This window comes from Mauremys mutica, chromosome 3 (genome assembly GCF_020497125.1).
Source record: "Mauremys mutica isolate MM-2020 ecotype Southern chromosome 3, ASM2049712v1, whole genome shotgun sequence".
Lineage (NCBI taxonomy): Eukaryota > Metazoa > Chordata > Testudines > Geoemydidae > Mauremys > Mauremys mutica.
In genome coordinates this window covers 152301941-152323833 of record NC_059074.1, presented here as the reverse complement: position 1 = coordinate 152323833, position 21893 = coordinate 152301941, and the positions used below count along the sequence as shown (strand labels likewise).

The following is a 21893-nucleotide window of genomic DNA, read 5'->3' as shown; positions in this document are numbered from 1 at the left end:
GGGTCTCAGCTGGAAATGTTTTTCAAGAGAGGGACTGAAATGATATAAAGCGGTGTAAGAGACACCCCAAGGCATGCCCCCTCTCCCGGTCCATCACATTCTCTGCACCTCAGAGGACAAAAGGAAACATGCATTGGACTTCGGGCTGGAGGGGTGCTGACCTGAAGAGTTTGGTCAGTAACCTTTGCACCACAGCCCCCTTCTGACCTCACCTCACCCCCCCCCCCAAATAAAGTAATACATGACCCCAGACTGGGAAGGGACTGAAGCCTGAGTCCCCATTGCCCTTGGTGGGGGGGGGGCAAAGTTGAAGCCCAAGGGTTTCAGCCATGGTTGGGAGGCCTGTAGCCTGAGCCCCACCGCCCAGGGCTGAAGCTTTTGAGCTTCAGCCACAGGCCCCAGCAAATCTAATGCCAACCTTGGAAACCCCATTAAGACAGGGTTGGGACCCCCTTTGGGGTCCCGACACACAGTTTGAGAACCGCTGCCTTACTGGAAACGTGCTGAGAGAGCTTGCTTTTAACTCCGTTGGTTTCTTTAGTAGATACTAGTAAGTCTTATCTTTATTTTTCTTTTAACCATTTCTGACTCTTATGCCTCATTACTTATACTCACTCAAAATCTTTCTCTCTGTAGTGAATCTGTTTTACTATTTTATCTAATCCAATGGGTTTAAATTGAAATGTCTGGGGAAACTATTTACAGGAATAACATGCCAGCTTATTCCATGAGCCTTATTCCATTACAGTATTTGTATTGTCTAGGAGGGGCTGGGCAGTACAGGATGTACAGTTCTGGAGGGTGGAAATGCAGGACTGTGGGTGTGTTGGAGTCACCCTGCAGTATAACCAAGGCTGGTGAGTGTCAAGGTGTAGCTGGCAGGTTGCAGTTACACTCCGGGTGTGGCTTGCATGCTGGAAGGCTGTATGTGGGCAGACCTGGTGGAAGCTACTACAGCAAGGCATTGTAAAGTGGCCAGGGTGATATCTCTTCTCTTCCCCTCCCTCCCCACCTCGCAAACACACACAATAGTCTGGATTCAGTCAGTGTGTCAGTTTCATTGTTTTCAACAGAGATGTGCTGATTTACACTGAGAGTCTGGCCCAGAGTAATCTAAAGTGGGCAAAGGAGACAAGGGGGTATCTGGGTGGCATGCACATAGATCAGTGAGATTTAAGAGTGCTTTAGAAAATATACAGGGAAGTGGAATGCACTGGAATAAAAACAGGGACTAGAGATAGGGAGACCATGTTATATTTTTCATCCTATTTATTCTTGTTTTCTTCTACAGTTCTTTCTGCTTGGACTGTGAAACTGCACTGGCCATTTCCAGTGTCTCTGTCCTTACTACATGGGGTGTATATTGGCATTTGCTTATTGATGTGGAGTAAACTCAAGCATTTTAAAAAATCTTGCAGTTGTACTGGTAAATGGATTTTATGAAACTGCTGGGAAAATCCATATTGGATTGCTTCATTCTATATTCAAAAGCCTCTTAGCACAACTTCCTTTCTTAGACTTTTTCCTCTGAGACTGAGAAATGGAACAATGGGGAATAGTTTTAATTCTGGGATGGAATAAATATATTTTTTTCCTGATGGATATTTACTACTTCCCAATAGAGGTGGTCAGAAAAAAGACAAGTATCAGTCATTGAAAACCTGCAACAGAATTCGGTTGTTTTGTTTTTTGTTTGGCAATGTATATAGAAAACTTGAATACTATTGTTTTGAAAATTCTTAAACTACTTTTTCTGACAATTTTACTTTTGTGGGAGAACAGACTCCCCTGCCTCCAAAAAGTGATTTTTACCAAAAAAACCAACAACAAAAACTGTGTGTGTGTGTGCACCTGAGAGGAGGGGGAGGAGGCTTTTTTCCTTGACCAAGAAAAAAGTGTCTTGGAATCTTTTTTTTTTTTTTTAATTTTTAACCATCTTTAAGCACTGCCATTGGGCGATGTGATGACAATCACATGTGGATGACCTTTCTTTTGAATTAATGACCACAGCTGATCTGAACACCTAATAATCCCCTTGTTGACAAGCTCAGAAGAGAGACCAAGGATTGAATGAGCCATGACTGAACTTCACTCTGCACTAGAGTTGGCTGTGCTTTGCTTGTCAGAACTGAGGCAAACTGGGAGGGAGTCTCTATGCGCATGATGCTCTGGTCTGTGGGGTTGTCAATCAGCCTCTTCTCTATAGCACTGAGTTAAAATTCATATTAAAAACTAAATCGAGGGGGAGATAAACACAAACAGATTTTGGCCAGAAACAGCAGTCACGTTTGTATAACAGGAGCAAATGCCTGTAGAGAAGCATTGGAGAAAGCAGCATGAAATAGTCCAACAGCTGGGATCAGCTGTCCATCCCAGAAGTTTAAAAAGACAAAAACAGAAAGGAAGCAGGTGGAGGAAAGAGAAAAGGACACAAGGGCAAAATTCATGCAGTGTAATAGCCCATCATAGTAAAAGCTAGGCACAAGGAGATAATTGAAAAGGGTTCCATTTGTTTCTATCCTTCTGCAGACCAACTCCTGAAAGCACCATAACATGAACAGTGCAGTGTTCATTAGAGTGTACGGCTGTTGGGTATTTACACTCCTTTCAGCAGTAGGTGCTTGAGTGATCCTGGTTTATTCTTTCAAAGTCCACATCAGAGACTAGCTTTCTAATTCAAGAGGAAAAATAAGTACACATCATAAGATGATAGGGCCAAGCTCAGCAGATGCCTAATTTGACTGACTGTCAAATTCTGCTCTCATTTACATCTGTATGAATCTGGAGTTACTCCACGGAAGGTAGTCTGGATTTGAGCTGATGTAAGTAGGAACAGAATCTGCACCTTAGTTCTGTGTCCAAAATGTGGCCCAGATACACTATGCATGTGGGTCACTTTGCCAGAATATCACATAGGGCAGGGGTGGGCAAACTTTGTGGCCTAAGGGCCACATCTCAGTATAGAAATTGTATGGTGGGCCATGAATGCTCATGAGATTGGGGTTGCAGTGTGTGTGTTGGGGGGGTGAGGGCTCCGGCTGGGGGTGCGGGCTCCTTGGTGGGGCCAGAAATGAGGAGTTGAGGGGGCTCTGAGCTGGTGCAGGGAACATGGGGGTTCAGCACAGTGGTGGGGGTGCAGGCTCGGAGCAGCGCTTACCTCAAGTGGCTCCCAGAAGCAGCGGCATGTCCCTGCTCCAACTCCTATACAGAGGTGTGGCTAGGTGGCTCTGAGCGCTGCCCGGCTGCAGGCGCCCCCCCTGCAGCTCCCATTGCCCGCAGTTCCCAGCCAATGGGAGCTGCAGGGGCAGTGCTTGGGGCAGAGGCAGCATGTGGGGTGGAGCCCCTTGGCTGTCCCTATGCAAAGGAGCTGGAGGGGAGGACATGCTGCTGCTTCCAGCAGCCATGCGGAGTGGCCTACAACCCTGCTTCCCAACTGGAGCACCTGAGCAGGGCAAGCCCCAGACCCCGCTTCCCAGTGGGAGCTAGAGGGCTGGATTAAAATGGCTGGTGGACCAGATCCAGCCCCCAGACCGTAGTTTGCCCACACTTGCCTGAGGTCCCCTGCGTGCAAGAGAACACTGCCTTTCTCCCCTACCCCCCAGCCCTACCTACCCCCCACCACCACAATGGGTCTGGCATCTCTGCTCCCCCCTCCCCCCCCAATGTTCCTCTGTCCCATACCCTACTTTTTTGACACAACTGGGCATTTGTCCCGTTTGCTCTTGCCAACTCATCAAGTTGGCAAGAGCAAATGGGACAAATGCTCATTTTTTGCACGTAAAAAATAATAAAGTTGACAACCAGAACAGGATTTTAAAAAAGGGACTGTCCTGGCCAAAATGGGATATATGGTCACCCTACAGGTGCTAAATGTAGTATTCTCTCTCCTCCCAATCACTTTAGGAAACATGGGGAGTAATAGTCTATTGTACAAGGCCACAGCTCTGGTGTTACTAATGGATTTCCCCTATGGATTTTTTTTTTAAATATAGTTCTACCAAAATATCCCCCAACCTATTTTGTTTAGTGGATAATTTAACAGGTGCGAGTAAATTGCATTGGATGGCAGCCTGCTGGACTCCTACATGCTTAGAAGTGATCCAACAAAACGTGCTTTTGTATTCTGTCTAATTTGTGGGTTGGGGGAGAAGGGAGGAAAATGACTTTTGTTGGACTGGGAAGAAGCATCGGTATTAGAACAACAGCTTCTGATTACTTCTGCTAGCTTCTCTTCCTTCATTCCCTCCCCATACCCTCCTTTCCTTCTCCGTGTTTAGTTGGATTGATAAATGCACCTAAACACACACACAGACCAATGATAACGATAATTGTCTCTGGATGATCAATAGGATCAGGGTGCTAGCACTTCAAACAGGCAAGGAAGGGCTGCAAAAAAGTAACTGATTGGTATCCTAGTCAGTTTCCCTCTGAATGGACATCCTTGTGTAACTTCCTTCTATGCCTGGGATGAATTCCTGGCCTTACTGAAGTCTGTTTTGCATCCGAAGAAGTGGGCTGTAGCCCACGAAAGCTCATGCTCAAATAAATTTGTTAGTCTCTAAGGTGCCACAAGGACTCCTGTTCTTTTTGCGGCTACAGACTAACACAGCTGCTACTCTGAAACCTGTTTTGCCATTGACTTCATTAGGGCCAGGATTTTTCCCTAATGAAAGGGGCACTTGACTAGGATCCATCACCACAAAGCCAGGGACATTCTGAAATCTAACTAAAACTGTGGTGTGGAAATTGCAGGGGATTAAGCAATCATGGGGTTAAAAAATAATGGTGTGTAATTCACATATAATCAAGACTAATTCCTCTTGCTGGTATGTGTGTTTCTTTAGTCCTTTAAAGTGGCCATGTTGTTTTAAATCTTGGGTCATGGTCAGTGCAGCAAGAAATCACTGGAGGATTTTTTATTATATGCCTAAATATGTATTGACAGGAGACAGTTGTAAAGTGCCTCCCAAAAGGCTGCTACAGTCAATTAGGTCTTTAATATGCATTTAAAAACCTAATTATAAATGCACATTATTCACCCAATAAACCATGGAAGGAAACGCTCTTGTCAAGCAGGAGAATAAAGCCTGCTAATTGTAAATATTGTTTGGATGAGGAAATGCTCAGCACCCAGGCTGTGCTGTATGTTAAGGAAAATCCTGCTGGCTCAGATCATTGTATGAGAGACAAGGGGTAGACCTACACTGCAATTAGAAACCCATGGCTGACTAATGCCAGCTGATTAGGGCTGAGGGACCATTTAATTGCAGGGTAGATGTTTGGGCTGCAGCCCAAGTTCTGGGGACCCTGTGAGGTGGGAGGGTCCCCAGAGTTTGGGCTCTAGCCCAAGCCTGAATATCTACACTGCAATTAAACAGCCCCCTTAGCCTGAGCCCCTCAAGCCTGACTCAGCGGACGTGAGCCACCCTGCATTTTTAATTGCAGTGTAGACATACCTTAGGATAGATTCAGGGAGATTTTGTGGGACTGCTTGTTTATAGTATATCAACAGGGATTTGTGCTTGATCCCTCAAGAGCAAATCCCTGAAGGCTGAAAGAAATGTAATAGAGGGTACAAAAGAGGACCTCTGGCGGTGTAAAATAGAGCCATTGTCCAGCACAGAAAGCCAGTGCTGGGTCATTAGCCTGTGCTATTGAAGCAATAAAATTAAGCTTGCCTTCGAAGAGACAGCACGGTGCAGCTTGCTTCTTTTAATGGTCCAGTGGTTACAGAGCAACTAACAGTGAGAGATGTTGTTTTTTTTAAATTCTGTAAGAGCATTGTGATAAATGAAGCGGGGGTAGCTCTCTTTTATGGATGGCCAGCCAGCCAGTTAGCTGTAAAATCCCTCTTAGTGTCTGTTCTCTGCTTACTTTACCTGTAAAGTGTTAACAAGCCCACAGGTAAAAGGAAAGGAGTGGGCACCTGACCAAAAGAGCCATTGGGAAGGCTAGAACTGTTTAAAATTGGGGAAAAAATCTTCCCCTTTGTCTTCTGTCTGGAGAGGGAGACCCGGAGCAGCAATGCTATAAGCAGGAATGCTGTGTAAAGCTTTAAGCCAGGTATGAGAAATCACCAGCTCATACCTAGAATTACTTATTTGAACCTTCTCAAATATGTAAGTAAATTAGGAATGTTTAGATAGATGCATTCAGGTTTATTTCTTTATTTTGGCTTGTGGATCTCCTCTGTGCTAACCCCAGAGGCTTTTGTTTGCTTGTAACCTTTAAGCTGAACTTCCAAGAAAGCTATTTTGGGTGCTTAATTTTTGGAATTGCTCTTTTAAAATCTAGCAAAAGCCTAAATTCCAGATGTATTTTGTTTTCTCTTTGTTTTTAATAAAAAAAAAAAGGTAATTTTTTTTTTTTTAGAATAGGATTGAATTTTTGGTGTCCTTAGAGGTTTGTGCATGTTGTTTGATTAGCTGGTAGCAACAGCTAATTTCCTTTTTCTTTCTCAGCTCTTCCCTGGGGGTGGGGGGAGTGGAGGGGTGTTGAAAGGGCTTGAGGGTACTCCACAGGGAGGAATTCCCAAGTGCTCCTTCCTGGGTCCAAGGGTGTGTGTGTTTCGTTTTTTGGTTTTTTTGGCATTTGGGTAGTGACAGTATTTACCAAGCCAAGGTCAGAGAAAAGCTGTAACCTTGGGAGTTTAATACAAGCCTTAAGTGGCAAGTATTAATTTTTAAAATCCTTGCGGGCCCCCACTTTCTGTACTCAAAGTGGCAGAGTGGGGATTCAGCGTTGACAAGCATAGTCTATAGTAAAGATCAAATCATTTAAGGATCTAGTCCCTTCCTTGCAAACTAGTGCTTGGAAATGGTGTTACCTAGCAGCTCCATGTTCTTGGGGAACCAGAGTGCAGTACCCAGCCTGTCTGACTCTCACAAAAGACCTGCCCCAAGACTCTGCTTGAACCAAATCTTCATTAGAAGAAAGACTTACAAAAAGCAATGAAAAGGCAGCAGGAGAGACACCTAAACCCCTCGGATAAGGATGACAGGATTAAGGAAGCTTCCCTAGCCTCATTTGCATCAAAGATGTGACAGAGAGGGACCCCCATTAGCATACAGAATGGAGAGCAGAGATTCCAAGGCAAGAACCGGATGGAACTCTGGCACCAGAAAAGCAGGGAAGCACTGCATGATGGGGGATCTCTGCTCCAGATGTTAATGAACCCACACCTGCACACACCCAACTCAGTAGTTATGAGACCAATTCTAGTAATAAATCCTTTATTGGTATCCAAAATACTGAAGCGCTCTAATTGCATTGTGGGCTCCTTCCAAGGAACACGGCCCAAAGCCATGAATGATCAGCTCCCATGTCTAGCCTGAACAAAACAACTGTTGTTCTCCCTTGTTTAAACATAAACACATCTAGTGTTCTCCCTTGAACCATTGTTTCTCTACAAAAACCCCTACCCATGCTCAAGTAAGTGTTCTGATGCCTGGATCCAAAATCTGCATCAGTTCCACTGGGACTTCATCTTCTCCTGACTGATCGGGCTGGGGGCTCTGCCTGACTCCAGCACTCTAGACCCTCAGCTACCACCATCACCTGGGACCCCTGATCAATTCAAGCTTCATGGAGTGGTGAGAACCCAGTGTGCTCACTCACTCTTGCTCTCTCTCCTTCTGATGCTGACTTGTGTGATCAGTTATCGTTTTGTAAACCTGATTTTTATAATCAAATTTAAGTTAAATTTAAAACTGGTTGGTTGGTTTGTTTGTTTGGCTCCCCTATGGTGGTTACTGGGCAACAAATAACAAACCTGGAAATAAATAGCTTTCATGATTAAGCTGGTTGCTTCTCTCTCTCCTGGGTGTTTTTTGTTTTGTTTCCCCATTCTTTCTGCAGCAATGCTCCTCATACTTAAGCTAAAGATCCCTGCAGTGGCCAAAAATCCTGTGGGGTTTGCTCATCGAGTGGGTTACTACCAGAACAATTGTAACGTGAAAGTGGGGATAGGGACATGCTCAACCTGGGGCATATGAGGGTGGCAGCTTGGAAGTGCTGCTCGACCCAGTCTGCTCGGGCGTGCTCTATTCTGGTATGGTACCGATGGCATATAAAGGTGACCACTTGGAGGTGCTGTTCAACCCAGCCTGCTGCGTCCAGCGACATATAAGGGGTCAGCTTGGGAGTGCAGATTAACCCAGTCCTCTCAGACAGGCTTTGAGAGAGAGAGAGAGAGAGAGAGTGTGTGTGTGTGTGTGTGCTCGTTCGTTCGCTTCTGGGGCTGGAGAAACTCAGCCCTGGGGAACCTAAGGGCAGGATAGCTCCATTGGCAGGGAACTTGCAGCAGGCAGAAGCAGAGCTCCATATGAGAAAACAAGTGACACAAGCAGTACATTGATAGAAGTACAACCCTCTCCTCTCCCCCCCAAGAGTAACCCTAATAAATGAGCATACCCCAAAATAACAAGCAAACACCATTGTTACCAGCTTTGCCTATTTCTACATTCTGTTTGTGTAGTGCGGTTAAAAAATGGCCAACTTTCCATTGTGTCAAAGGCATTTTATGAACGTTAAGAAATTAGCTCAAAGTAGTGATCAGAAGATGTCTGTGCGGTTTGTATGTGACACTTCCTTGGGGCATCCAGAACTGTAAGTCACCTTGTTTACTCTTCTGCCTCAGTGAGAGACAGTGGCTGCTAAACTGTGAGTCAACTCCCTGAAACTCCTGTCTGTTAGCCAGCCCATCAAACGCCTCAGGACCCTGCCAGTCCTTTCCTTGCCTGGCACCGGTAACTGTTGGTGCCCCAGTTCCTGAGAAAAGCGCCTGAGAAGAAGCGCCTCCCGGGAGCATCTAGCCCCTAGCAGTGGATGCTTGCAGAAATTACCAAGTCTGCTGTTGCCAACAAGACAAATACACCCCAGCCTGCTGGCTTTGCTGAGGATGCACACCTCACTTATAACAGCACTGAACTGAACTTATAGTAAAACAAGAATAGGGTTTTTTTTAATAAAGAACAGAGATTTCAATGATCCTGAGACAAATGAAAACAAAAGAATGATTTATGCTTTCTATTGGCTAAACCGCACCAGGTTACAATCCTTGTCTAAAAAACATTTCTTATCTAAAGCCGCTTCTCAGCACCATCAGCCCTCCTAGCTGGGGTTCCCCCATTCCTCGATGCAAAAAGCACTAATCTTTGTTCCCTCAGTGATGGATAACAAGATGTCCTGTTGCTTATATTCCCCAAAGTTAATTGGCTTTGTCTCAAGAATCAGAATGACCCTCTAGGGTTCAGACTGCAAGGTGTCCTCCAGTGTGCTGATGCCAGGCTGTTTCCTCATTCATTGTCCTGATAAATGGTGTTTACCTCTGGTGCAAATGAACTGTCCATTGTCTCTGGCATCATCCTGCTCAATTTACATTATAGACCTTATCTACACTAGAACTTATTTCGGTGTAATTTTTATGTCGATCAAGGGTGTGAATAATTCACACGCCGGTGTGGTGTAAATTATACTGACCGAAGCACCAGTGTAGATAGCTATGTTGGCAGGAGAAACTCTCCCACTGACAGAGTGCTATCGCCTTTTGTGGGAGGTGGAATAATTAAACTGTTGGTTTAGAGTGTCTTCACCCGAAGCGCTACAGCCAGGGCCGGCTCCAGACCCCAACGCGGCAAGCACGCACATGGCGCGGCCCTTTCCCGGGGGGGTGGCAGGCTGGGCCGGCGGACCGTCCGCAGTCATGCCTGCAGGAGGTCCACCGGAGCCCCGGGACAACCGGACCTGCCGCAGGCATGACTGCGGAGGGGGCGCTCGTCCCGCGGCTCCAGTGGACCTCCCGCAGGCATGCCTGCGGCAGCTCAAGCAGAGCCGCCGGACCAACGAACCGCCCGCAGCTGCGGGAGGTCCAGCCGAGCCGCGCGACCAGCGGACCCTCCGCAGTCATGCCCGCGGGAGGTCCTCTGGTCCCGCGGCTCCGGGGCGCCTCCCGCGCATGACTGCTTGGGGCGGCCAAAAAGGTAGAGCCGCCCCTGGCTACAGCTGCATCACTGTAGCACGTGTAGTGTACATGTAGCCATAGACACAGGCAAAGCAACATTCCTTTGTCTAGGACAAACTTGTTTATCCAGCCTGCCCCAAAACTTATTCTAAGAAACATATTTCCAGCACATATACATACTTCATTACACCCCAGCCATATATATGTCACACAATGGTATGGATGACCAGTATGTCACCAGCTTTCATTTGATACCACACACGATGCTCTTTACAGATAAACACTATGACAGCAATGTGTTGGCTCTAATGAGTGTCTCGCTCCTGGTAGGAGTTTACAGAACTCACTTGGCATCGAGGGGCTCTTAGGGTCATAATACATATATGTGGATTTTTCACTAGCTTTTTTTTTTAATGTCTTAGTGATCTACGGAGCCAAAGTAATGGGAGATCTCATTGTATGGAGAACTACCACACGCCGGTCAAATATTGTGTTTATTGTTGGCCCCATAAATTGATCTCTTTGTTTCCTAACTCCCACTCCAATGCCTTAGCCCTAAGGCCATCTTTTCTCCCAAATGATCTCCATGCAGGTAATGAGCATTTGTATATAATACATACACAGAGACACCTGGCCAGTTCCTAAGCTTCCCTAGAAATAACCAGTGGCTATCTAGCCTATGAGTTCTGGCACTAGCCTAGACAGAATCCATGTTGGTAACTGATCTATATTTCTAGGCCTGAAGATACTTCCTACTTATTTTCCACTTATGAAAAATCTTGAACGATTTCCATCTATCCGTGGGCTGAAACTGAATAAGGGGGAGATTTTTAAAGGCACAAATGGAAATTGGGTGCTTAACTCCCATTGGTTTCCAATAGTCATTAAGTATCCAATTGCCACTGGGGCCTTTGAAAATTCACCCTGAAGTTTGTCACTTATTGGAAGGAACTCAATTTCTAAGATTATGTCTACACTACGCAGCTTTTAGCGACACACAAGAATGGCCGTACTGGGTCAGACCAAAGATCCATCAAGCCAGGTATCCTGTTCTCTGACAGTGGCCAATGACAGGTGCCCCAAAGGGAATGAACTGACAGGTTATCATCAAGTGATCCATGCCCTGTCACCCATTCCCAGCTTCCAGCAAATAGAGGCTAGGGACACCATTCCTGTCCATCCTGGCTAATAGCCAGTGATGGACCTATCCTCTGTGAATTTATCTAGCTCCCTTTTGAACCCTGTTATAGTACTGGACTTCACAACACCCTCTGGCAAGGAGTTCCAGAGGTTGACAGTGTGTTGCGTGAAAAAATACTTTCTTGTGTTTGTTTTAAACCTGCTGTGCTGCTACAGCCATGCTGCTAAAAGGCACGCAGTGTAGTCGCTGTTTGTTGGCAGGAGAGAGCTCTCCTGCTGACAAAAAAACTTCCATCCCCAATGAGCGGCATTAGCGTTGTCGGCAGGAGCGCGCTGTTCACACCAGTGCTCGTCATCGACAAAACTTTTGTCTTGGAAGAGTGTTGAGGGAAGTAACACCTCTGAACGACAAAAGTTTTGTCTTTCACTTCCCAGTATAGACAAAGCCTAAGATACATTCTCCACTGTAGAGAAGATGTACTATGAGGAATCATCCTACTTTAGAGGAGGAAAGATGAGCAAGGTGATTTAATAGGTCCTTTCCTTCCTTAATTTCTGTAATGCCATGATGATCTGATTCTATCTGAGGACAGCTATGTCCAGTGGCAAAGTATCTCTGATTTGTTTGTGAAACGTATTTGTATTTCATAAGTGAATTAACGAGAAACTCTTTAGAGGTGAGCCCTGAATGTAGAAATTCTTCTTCAGCCACTCCTGTGCTGTAAATTTACTAACTTTCCATTAGTATTACAGGGTTTTATTGCATAAGTCACAATCTGACACCCTGTATATACGTAATAATAAATGACTAGATGTCTGCACACACACTCACGTGTACACCACAATGTAGGAGATGCACATACATGGAAAAATCCAGTGTGGTCAATGCAAAATTTGGCCGGCCCCTCAGCTTCCTGGTACTGTGTTTTCATACCTGCATGCTGGCCCCTAGCTGTAAGAACACCTGAGGTTGTCTGCTGCTGTTCCCCCTAAGGTGACCAGATGTCCTGATTTTATAGGGGCAGTCCCGATGTTTGGGTCTTTTTCTTATATAGGTTCCTATTGCCCCCCACCCCCGTCCCAATTTTTCACATTTGCGGTCTGGTCACCCTAGTTCCCCCTCCCCAAATGCCACCTTCCAGTGAGTCAGTTCTCCCCAGGAAGTGGCTGGCAAAATGCAGAAGGTTAAGTAGAGAACTGTTACACCTGTCTAATGTGACAGAGACATGGTAACTTTCTACCTTGATCAATCGGCCATGGATGATTGGCCCAACTGTAAGGTTGAGGTCTGATTAAAAACAAGCTGACAGCTCCCCAGGCCTATTAGGTTTACAACTTTCATTTGGTTTTCAAACTCTAAATCTAAATCTCTCCCCTCCAGCATTAATAAGCAGTTGCTCTATATTTATAACACTGTGCACAGGTTCACAGATTGTTCTGTTATATATAAAGAAAGTCTATATAATGACTAGAGCCATAAAGCACATCTCTCAGAGACTCTCAGTGAAGTTCCTTCTGCTTCTGCAGTCAAGATAGGAGCCAAAAGCATAAGCGTGCATGGCAACGTGCAGACCATGATGCTGGCAAACCAGGTGCCAACTCTTGCCCAAGCTGCAGGCATTAGCTAAGTGCTAACATACTCATAGCTGGAGACCTAGGTCACCTGTGTATTAGTTTTGCCAACACAGGTATTAGTCTTATAAGAATGTATTTAATGTTTAGAATCTATGAAATGCTTGTAAATAGCTGCATGCATTAATTTCATTTGTAATGTTGGTATTCCATGCTATAAGAAAATATGGACTTATATTGCTTTATAACTTTGAAAATGTTTGCTATGAACTTGAGAATCCAGGCATGGGAACCCCCCAACCTCCATACACACACACACACAATCCAGAAGGGATATCAAAAATAGATAGACCAAGGAACATTACAATACAAAGTCTTGGTTAATGGCCCTATCCCACCTTGGAAATACTAACTACATGCAAGGAAGCTTGCCCTATGGTCTTGGAAGCTGAATGAAGGAAATAAAACAAAATCACAGGAAAATTTTCCATCTTTTTGGTTGTTGAAACTCTGACAGGGCTAGAGACACCAAACTGAAGCCAGAGATCCCCAGGGGCTGCCTCTTGGGTCTGCCCTGAAAGACGCTTTGAATTGACAGATCACTACAACTCTGTCACTCTTAGGATTTAGATGGTAACTCATTTGTGTTTGTATTTGCTTGCTTTAATCGATAAATAACTTTTCTTTTTCATAGGTAATAAACTTAATTACGGATTGGCTTTAGGCTTTGTCTTTGATGTAAGATCTAGGGTACAGTTGATCTGGGGTAAGTGACTGGTCTCTTGGGACTGGAAACAATCTGAATGTGGTGTGCTTTTTGGTGTGTAAGGGACCATTTATCACTAAGTCCAGTTTGTCTGGGTAGCAAGTTAGACTGGAGAGTCTAAAGGGACTGTCTGTGAGTCTATGGTGAGACAGGTATAGTGATCCAGGAGTTCATATTTGGTACTGGCTTGGTGAAATATAATTATAAAACACACCACCAGTTTGAGGTGTCCTCCCTGTTTTTGACAGTCTGCCCTGAGGCAGGCACTCATGGTTGTGAGCTGCTCCAGACAGCATGAACATAAGAACATAAGAATGGCCGTACCGGGTCAGACCAAAGGTCCATCTAGCCCAGTATCTGTCTACCGACAGTGACCAATGCCAGGTGCCCCAGAGGGAGTGAACGTAACAGGCAATGATCAAGTGATATCTCTCCTGCCATCCATCTCTATCCTCTGACGAACAGAGGCTAGGGACACCATTCTTACCCATCCTGGCTAATAGCCATTTATGGACTTAGCCACCGTGAATTTATCCAGTCCCCTTTTAAACATTGTTATAGTCCTAGCCTTCACAACCTCCTCAGGTAAGGAGTTCCACAAGTTGACTGTGTGCTGCGTGAAGAAGAACTTCCTTTTATTTGTTTTAAACCTGCTGCCTATTAATTTCATTTGGTGACCCCTAGTTCTTGTATTATGGGAATAAGTAAATAACTTTTCCTTATCCACTTTCTCAACATCACTCATGATTTTATATACCTCTGTCATATCCCCCCTTAGTCTTCTCTTTTCTAAGCTGAAAAGTCCTAGCCTCTTTAATCTTTCCTCGTATGGGGCCCTCTCCAAACCCCTAATCATTTTAGTTGCTCTTTTCTGAACCTTTTCTAGTGCTAGAATACCTTTTTTGAGGTGAGGAGACCACATCTGTACACAGTATTCGAGATGTGGGCGTACCATGGATTTATATAAGGGCAATAATATATTCTCAGTCTTATTTTCTATCCCCTTGTTAATGATTCCTAACATCCTGTTTGCTTTTTTGACCGCCTCTGCACACTGCGTGGACATCTTCAGAGAACTATCCACTATGACTCCAAGATCCTTTTCCTGACTCGTTGTAGCTAAATTAGCCCCCATCATGTTGTATGTATAGTTGGGGTTATTTTTTCCAATGTGCATTACTTTACATTTATCCACATTAAATTTCATTTGCCATTTTGTTGCCCAATCACTTAGTTTTGTGAGATCTTTTGGAAGTTCTTCACAATCTGCTTTGGTCTTAACTATCTTGAGCAGTTTAGTATCATCTGCAAACTTTGCCACCTCACTGTTTACCCCTTTCTCCAGATCATTTATGAATAAATTGAATAGGATTGGTCCTAGGACTGACCCTTGGGGAACACCACTAGTTACCCCTCTCTATTCTGAGAATTTACCATTAATTCCTACCCTTTGTTCCCTGTCCTTTAACCAGTTCTCAATCCATGAAAGGACCTTCCCTTTTATCCCATGACAGCTTAATTTACGTAAGAGCCTTTGGTGAGGGACCTTGTCAAAGGCTTTCTGGAAATCTAAGTACACTATGTCCACCGGATCCCCCTTGTCCACATCTTTGCTGACCCCTTCAAAGAACTCTAATAGATTAGTAAGACACAATTTCCCTTTACAGAAACCATGTTGACTATTGCTCAACAGTTTATGTTTTTCTATGTGTCTGACAATTTTATTCTTAACTATTGTTTCAACTAATTTGCCCGGTACCGATGTTAGACTTACTGGTCTGTAATTGCCAGGATCACCCCTAGAGCCCTTTTTAAATATTGGCGTTACATTAGCTAACTTCCAGTCATTGGGTACCGAAGCCGATTTTAAAGGACAGGTTACAAACCTTAGTTAATAGTTCCGCAACTTCACATTTGAGTTCTTTCAGAACTCTTGGGTGAATGCCATCTGGTCCCGGTGACTTGTTAATGTTGAGTTTATCAATTAATTCCAAAACCTCCTCTAGTGACACTTCAATCTGTGACAGTTCCTCAGATTTGTCACCTACAAAAGCCAGCTCAGGTTTGGGAATCTCCCTAACATCCTCAGCTGTGAAGACTGAAGCAAAGAATCCATTTAGTTTCTCCGCAATGACTTTATCGTCTTTAAGCGCTCCCTTTGTATTTTGATCGTCAAGGGGCCCCACTGGTTGTTTAGCAGGCTTCCTGCTTCTGATGTACTTAAAAAACATTTTGTTATTACCTTTAGAGTTTTTGGCTAGTCGTTCTTCAAACTTCTCTTTGGCTTTTCTTATTACACTCTTGCACTTAAGTTGGCAGTGTTTGTGCTCCTTTCTATTTGCCTCACTAGGATTTGACTTCCATCTTTTAAAGGAAGTCTTTTTATCTCTCACTGCTTCTTTTACATGGTTGTTAAGCCACGGTGGCTCTTTTTTAGTTCTTTTACTGTTTTTCTTAATTTGGGGTATACATTGAAGTTGGGCCTCTATTATGGTGTTTTTAAAAAGGGCCCATGCAACTTGCAGGGATTTCACTTTAGTCACTGTACCTTTTAACTTTTGTCTAACTAACCCCCTCATTTTTGTATAGTTCCCCCTTTTGAAATAAAATGCCACAGTGTTGGGCAGTTGAGGTGTTCTTCCCACCACAGGGATGTTGAATGCTATTGCATTATGGTCACTATTTCCAAGCGGTCCTGCTATAGTTACCTCTTGGACCAGCTCCTGCGCTCCACTAAGGATTAAATCTAGAGTTGCCTCTCCCCTTGTGGGTTCCCATACCAGCTGCTCCATGAAGCAGTCATTTAAAGCATCGAGAAATTTTATCTCTGCATTTCGTCCTGAAGTGAAATGTTCCCAGTCAATATGGGAATAATTGAAATCCCCCACTATTATTGGGTTCTTAATTTTGATAGCCTCTCTAATTTCCCTTAGCATTTCATCATCACTATTACATATGACATAGACATACATCACATTCGGGGCCAGATTGTAATTCCTTTACTCATGGTGGAGAATCCCTTATTCTGCAAGTTATCCCACTGACTTCAGTAGGACTAGGATGGTATAAGGTACTATATAATGCAAAGCTATTACAATCTGAGTCATAAGTATTTATGTCCCAGATTCTCTTTTGTGCTGTTTTCTTTATGCTGCATTCCCAGTGCCAACTGCCCCTAAATCTGGCATAACAGCAATGAGGTCACACCAGTGTTGAGGAATCCTCTGGTGGCATATAGCTAGAGTAGTTCTGAATGGAGACCACACTTGCCTCAGTGCAATAGTCGTCTTTTTGTGTGTGTGCATGTTGCAGGAGTGTTCTGGATATATTTTTATAAGGTTATTGTAAACTAATTCAGGCAAACACAGTCTCTTCCTTTTGTGTTTGCACAGTGCTTAGCATAGTGGATCTTGTTCTGAGGCATCCAGGTGCTCCTGCAGTACAAATATTAAGGGTATTTTCTTGACTGTGATTGACATCTGGAAGTAATACATAGGCAAACCCAACACATCCAAGCTCTTGGCATTTATTTATTGCCTGTGCCTCCTGCACCGCACCTTCTGGAGGGGTGAAGGTAGTAAGGCTGTTGTTTTTTTCTATTGTTCCTCTTTCCTCTTTTCAACTCCTGCTTTGGCAGGGAAATGGAACTGACCCCCTATTAGGCCTTTTAAATCTCTAATTCCTAGGATTAAAGTCCCAGTACAAGACTTGTTATCTGTGGTGCAATAGTTTTATATTCAGCGTTGTGTCTAATGAACCCTAATCTTGTATCCACGTCAGTAGAAGAGAAGGTGTAAATAATTCCCATAGGTGTGCATTTACCCATTTCAAAGGCACCTCATTAGGTGCTGTCACAGGGGAGCTGGACTGTGATAAGCGGAGGCATTCAGAGGGTCAGCTTGCTTTCTCGCTTGAATTGCCCCAATAGCAGAGGCCAGAGGAACAAGTTAAGGAGAATTATCTACGTTTGAGTTGCGTGTGCTTAAAAAGCACATCCCAAACCCTGAAGAGTTTAACACGGCAATCCTACACTTCTGTAGCAACTCTCATCAGCTGAGGTTCTCGTCCTGTGGGTGTCTTTCTCTCCCCAAGCACTCACCGTGTGTGGATTTTAAACACTGAAAGGTAGGACGGAGCAGCATGGGGAAGCTTGCATTGCAGCTCTCCATACTACATTTATCACTCCTGTGGCTAAACATAAGTCTTCGCTTCCTTGCCCGGTTAATGTGGCACTTTTCACCAACACTAAATTCACTGAAAGAAAGAACCAGCAACTAAGAACAAAACAGGTGAATGTGGGGTAAGTCTGAAAAAACCTGTTTTTTCACACCTCTATCATAAACACATTTATAGATGCTGTAACTATGAGGATCTGTGGATTTTTAAAATTCTTTCTTTGTTCCCTGTCCTATTTTTCTCCACTTTTGTGCAGGTGCACATAAGGTCCACAGTATAACACCCTAGCCAGTTTGGCATAAAATACACTGTATGGCCACAATATAAACTTGTATAGAGAGAAATAACTTTCAGGTCATAAAGCATTAGTAGAATATCACAGGTCAAAAGATGATTCAACTCAACTATTGCCCTGTGGAGCTGGGCGTAACGCTAATAAACTGTTTCACCTTGTTGTGCTTTTTTTAGGCTGAAACATATATTCTAGCAACACTCTAGCTGCTTTTCTAACTGAGTAGGCACTATTTCTTCCAGGGGCTCCTTGTAACAAGCGTTCTAGGTAAGTAGAACCCCATGAGTTTAGTTTCTGACTATACTCTGTAAAAGTCAAAATGAAATTTAGCAGCCATCACCAAGGTTTGTGCTTTTGGGTTGAAACCAAAAAAATCCTAGTAGTCATTTCAAAATGCTAGTCACAGCTGTTGAAAACTGGAGTCAAAGAGACCATTTTTACAGACCCCTTAGGATATGTCTACACTGCAGTTAGAGACTAGCTCTCTCAGGCTCAGGCTAAGGGGCTGTTTAATTGTGGTGTAGACATTAGGGCTCAGCCTGAGCTCTGGGACCCTCTCACCTTGCAGGATCCTAGAGATCAGGCTCCAGGCCTGAGTGTCGACCCCACAATTGAATAGTCCCTTAGCCTGAGCCCCAGTCAGCTGGCATGGGCCAGCCCATGGCTTTTTAATTACAGTGTAGACATACCCATTGAGTAATTAAATGTGAAGCTGATCATTCCCTATGGCCATTGTCACTATCCCACTTTCAATAGGAAAATTTAAAAGAAATGATTCAACTCTTAAAATGAAGAATGACCTCTGGGTCTGATGTCTTCACAGTCCTGTAACATAAACATATCCAAGAGATTTTAGCACCTAAATTTAAACTGTTGTACAAAATCTCATCTCCAGGGACATTTTTGTAGCATTTATGAGGAAGTAGGGAATCTCAGGTTGCAGCAAAATGCTTTTATTTAACAATTGCATCAATGAATGAAACCAAATTCAGTGTCTTACCCGGGAAAATCCCTAAACTCTGTCTCCATGTTTCTCTCTCTCTAGCCTACTTCCTGTTAAACAGGAGCAGGGTCTACAAGATGGCAGTCTGTTACAGTTCTCCTGACTCCAAAACCTGATTGCGATCCCTTCTTTTGCGTAAATTACTGATCCATTTCATCTGCTTAGTGGGTTCTGCAATGTACAAAACACCTTGATGTGCCTCAGAGAGAGCAATGTAGCAGTGATTTTTTTTTTTTTGGTCCAGCATGTCTATCCAAACCTCACTTTTCCTCTTACATAGGAGCTTGCGTAATATACATAAAATTACACAAGTTATGCATCCTTGCCTCTAACTAATATTGGTCATATGGGACAAAATATATAGGTCTAAACACTTCTGTTATGTTGAGCTAAATCTGAAGCGAAGGCAGAATTTGGCTCGTTATCCTAAAATGTATATAGATTCTGGACCAACCTTATTACAAGTATTCAAAAAACTATCTTAACGGAGTTGAGATTTGCCCTACCACTGTGGATTTGACTAACTTTGTCACAGTTACACCTCTCGTATCCAAGCCCTGGGTAACCAAAATTCTTGGTTCCCAAAAACTCAGATATGTCCTCCAAGGTTTGATTGAAGCACTGGTCAGTTAAAATCAGCAGAGGCACTTGCGGTGGGGGTCCCTCAATATACATGGAAGGATACTGCTCCCACAGCATTCTCTGAGAGGTCCTAGAATTTGAAATTTTCTCCCCATCTTGGTCTGCCAGAGCCCAGTTTTGTTAACCTCCTAGGCATGCTGAAAAGCACCCCCAGTCTTTTGGGAAGAGGATTGTCACAGATCTTATTTTTTATAGAAGAGATATAACTGTATATATGTGACTATATGTAGCTAATATAAATAGTGCCATCCACTCATATGCAAGATTATTTAACTTTGTAGAGCCAAAAAGTTGCTTTTGTACTCTGCAAATGATTTCTGGATTACAGAGCTCTTAACAGGGATGGGCTGAAGGCTGAAGGAGTTTGGGTTTATTTTATCATCATGTTTACTAGAGGTGGTGTTCATGAGCAGACCTTTGTATCATATTGTTATCTGTGTATTTCTTCTTAGACAGTAGTTGTCTAGAGTGTGGTATTGGTGCATATAGAAGTTTTTAGAAGAAGGGAGAGGGGAACAAAAATTTGAAGGAGCCTGAATTGGACTTATTAGTATGAAATAACTCCCAGACATGACAAGATCAAAGTAAAGGATCTGACACTGGATCTGTTCTGATAAGACATAAACTTTATTTTATGGATTTGCACCTGGCTGGTTTGTCACCATTACGTCATAGTTATCTTCATTTCCTTTGATTTGTAAATGGTCTACATATTATATCAGTTTTCCCTTGACTTGTATGTTTATATATTGGATAACAATTTATAATCAGTGATACTTTGCCCCTGGACTGGAACTCAGGAGATGAGTGGTTATCCTGTCTAGAGTGGTTCACAACCAGGGGTGCCAACCTCAGGGCAGATTGTCAAAAATAAGGGCAGACACCACAAACTGGGTGGTAGGTTCTATCGTTAGATTTCACCAAGCCAGTAACAAATGTGAACTCCTGAAGTACTATACAAGTCTCTCCATGGAGTCACAGACTGTCTCCTTGGGCATTTCAGTCTTTCCACCCAGGTAAGCAGAACTTAGTGATAAAGAGTCACACTAAAGATCACAAAAGCTTCAGGTTGCTCCCCGTCCCAAAGGACCAGTCACTTACCTCAGATCAATTTGTACTTGAGATCTCACACCAAAGACAATGCTTGTAGCCAATCCTATAGTAAACTAACTAAGGATTTATTAACTAGGAAAAAGAAATGAGTAGTTTACAGGTTAAAACAGGCAACATATAGTCACAAATGAGTTAGTGTTTGGTACTAAAAGGTGACAGATATAGTAATGTGCCAGCACTGGATGTCTTTTAGAGCTAACCCAGACTGACTCTGGGATCTCTCTTTCTGTTTCCTACCTCTAGCTCTGTGAGAGTCCGAACAGCAAGGAGATGAAGAATGTTCATGTCGGCTATCTTTATTTCCTTCTTCCAGAATTCAAGCTGATGGGTTGAACTTCCATGCAGGTAGTATCTTCATGGCTTTGAGAGGGCTGTTAACCCAGTCTTTGTATCACAATGCTTCAATATGGCCCATTGAGTTTTGATAGTGTTTCTTGATGGGCAGGGGAGCCCGCCTCCTGCCTGGGTTCACAAATTCAGAGCAGGCATTTTTACAGTTATAAAGAAAAACGTACATGTTACTTTATAGCATGGGATACAGACATTGCAAGTAAGATTAATAAATGCAGCAACTTGCAAGCATTTTATAGAGTCTAAACACTAAATGCATTGTTACAAGTCTAGCACCTATCTTGAACAATATTAACATACAAGTGAGCTCATCTGGTTTCCAGCTATGAATTTGTCATTACTCAGCCGACACCTACAGCTAGGGTGACCAGACATTCCGATTTTATTGGGACAGTCTGATATTAGGGGCTTTGTCATATATACACAGCCACATTCCCCACCTCACCCTGGGGAAAAAAGTGTCCCGATTTTTTACACTAGCTATCTGGTCACCCTACCTATAGTCTTAGCAAGAGCTGGAACCTTGTCTACCAGCATCACAGACTACAGGTTATATCATCCCCCGACTTCTGTGTTTGTGTTGCCTGACAAATTATAGTCTTTGTTGGACTTGTAGTTTAAAACACTGGACTGGGATTCAAGAGATTGGAGTTTATTTCTTGACTTTGTCATAGGCTTCCTTTGTGACTTTGGGCAAATCTCTTTATCTTTGGCCTGGATTCTCATTCTTCTGCTTGTGTATTCTTTTCCCCTCTATTGTTCTGTCTTGTCTATTTAGATTTCAAGCGTCTCTGGGTAGGGACTGATTCTTACTATATGTTTGTACAGTGCCTAGAACAATGGAACCCTGATGTTGGTTGGGGTCTTTAGGTGTCCA

General features: G+C 43.6%; 1 protein-coding gene across 3 annotated transcripts in view; it reads left to right on the top strand.

The window, feature by feature from the left end:
- Nucleotides 1-21893, top strand: part of LRFN2 (leucine rich repeat and fibronectin type III domain containing 2) — a 301315-nt gene that overhangs the window by 12423 nt on the left and 266999 nt on the right. For all 3 annotated transcript variants that reach the window (XM_045008636.1, XM_045008635.1, XM_045008637.1), the window contains one exon: nt 20909-21010. The gene's annotated coding sequence lies outside the window, so the exon portion shown is untranslated. The remainder of the gene's footprint in view (nt 1-20908; nt 21011-21893) is intronic.